This window comes from Mustela putorius, unplaced genomic scaffold, assembly GCF_011764305.1.
Source record: "Mustela putorius furo isolate JIRA1106 unplaced genomic scaffold, ASM1176430v1.1 tig00003936_pilon_pilon_pilon, whole genome shotgun sequence".
Lineage (NCBI taxonomy): Eukaryota > Metazoa > Chordata > Mammalia > Carnivora > Mustelidae > Mustela > Mustela putorius.
The window spans coordinates 167,297-169,684 of record NW_025422081.1 but is presented as its reverse complement, the minus strand read 5'-3'; positions in this window follow the sequence as shown (position 1 = coordinate 169,684).

Below are 2,388 nucleotides of genomic sequence, written 5' to 3'. Positions count from 1 at the left end.
TTGTTTCTGTTGACACTAGAGATACACTCAGGGCTCTACCCCAGTGTTATAAAGAAGGCTTTACATTAGAGTATTAAAATGGTTTAGATACTGGAGTCTCTAATAAGCCTCAAAAGATTCTTATTTCTAAACGTATTCCTTTATGTTTAGGCCTTTTTAGAGATACCCATCTTTCTTTCTTATTCTTCTCCTATTCATCAACTGCGCCAAGACTTGTTTAAAAAATATCTTTCTCTGTGAGGAAAAACATAATTCTAGAATTTGATGGTAATCAAAATATCCAACAGGTGAATTAAATGACCACTCATCATCACTACTCATTTCGTCTCAAATGGCCTTTAGCTGAGTCAGGGAATATTGATCATTCGTTCCTCTTGGATTGGCTACCAACTTCTTTATGGGCAAAAGTCTTCAACTGATATTGTGAGGATTCACGTGCACTTCCCACCAATAGATTTCTCAAATAGATTTCTCAAAACATCTCTACAGAATTGTAGCCTGTAAATAAAGAAGCCCTTCAAGGTATCAAGCCTATAACAGAAGAATATAAGACTCAAGGTCCTATTATCCCCTACACTATTCCTTATAATATATTTATTTTACCTCTGATAGAACTCAATGATTGAGGCTGGAGCTTCATTAGAACCTCAGAACAATAAGTAACTTTATTATCTCTTAGCACTATTTTGTTCCTAACTCCAAAACACTACTGACATCCACTCTCACTAAAAATATTTGTTCACTGCATTTAACCCATGCAGTGCATTTTTTGGTACTCCAGTTGATGAGAATAGCCAATATTTGTTCACTTCCATTTAGTAGGGAATAGAAGTACAAATGGATAGTGATGTCCCAGGATTTAGAGTCATTATCACTTTTCATGAACAGTAAAGGTGGATTTTGATGATGCAAATTTTTCTGCAGGCTCTACTTTGTTAGGATACACAGATGATTTGTTTCTCTGCTCCCCTTCTCATGTCTCTTTATAGGAAGACAGCATCCACTTTTACAACTTTTAAACTTAAAAGGACACAGTCTATAGGAGGAAAGGGGGGGAATCAGTTTTCTGAAACCACGGTTCAATGTTTCAAGGTTCAAGGGCACCTGATTTCAGAAATGGAGCATATTTGATTCAGGTAGATTTCATACCATCCTAAAAATCCTCAAAACCCAAACTAAGTGCCAATTATGAGGCATTCTCAGGCTAACTAATTACTGTCAAAAATGGGATTCCAAACTTAATTTTTATGGTCCAGTTTCTATACACTTAACTAATAAGTTACAAACTGCACACTATTATTTGCAAAAATCAGGATGACCTAACTGCTGAAACCTTAAAGACTAATAAAGCCCAGGCCCTTAGACTTCCTAATGATCAACTTCCCCCTTACCTCTTTCTATGTGTAAAGGAAGGGAATACCCTTGGAGTACTCACCAAAAATCGTCACAACTTAGAGCCAAAAACTAGACCTTGAGGCATAGGCATAGCCCTCCTGCCTCAGGACCACTCCTGATTTCCCTTGAACAGCAAGAAACTTGGTGAATAAGAATATGCCACAAATTGACCTGTGAGAAGCCATCACCATCCTGCATGCTCACTTTCCTCCAAAGGACTCTGATCTAAAGAACACCCCAACATCTTCCTGCTATTTTCTATTAAGTACTATGTCTTTCCTTCGGTCTTCAGACTTGACTATGCTTTACTGTAATAATTGCAATTTTTATTTTATTCCTAAATAAATCCATTTTGCTGGTAAAATAACTATATGTTACTTTTAATGTAGTCAGAAGTGACCATGGCACTAACTTTATGGATTGAGTTGAACAGGTAAAAAGGACATGATATACAATTAAGAAGCTCTTGAATATGAATATAAGATTTGCAATTTGAGACAAGATGGTGGGGAAGTATGAGGAGGCGCCATTTCAAACTGTACCCTAAAGTGAGCTGATTACCTACCAAAGAACCCATGAAATCAGACTGAGATCAGAATTATACATGTCTGGATCTCTATAGGGGCAGAAGATGACAGTGGGCAGGTAAACAGAGTAGGAATGGCGAACTGATATCCAAAGATAAACAAAAGGGGGATGGAGCCACCAGAGGCGACCGGTTAAAGAGTAATACCCCTAATACAAGCCCTGTGTCTGGGGACTGGTTAACTTGGAGACTGGTTGAAAGCACTTCAAAAGAGCCAAAGATCATGGGATGGGGGAATTGTGGGAATATTGGGGCGGCTAGGAACAGGGGCTGAAGTCCCCGGTCCCAGGACAGCCCTCCTGTCACTGAGCCAGAGAGACTGTGGCGGAGAAACCATATCTTGGTCCCTAAGCCACCAGGGCGCCTGAGAACCGGGGGGTCCAGCTTCTGTCAGGGGCTGGGTGCCT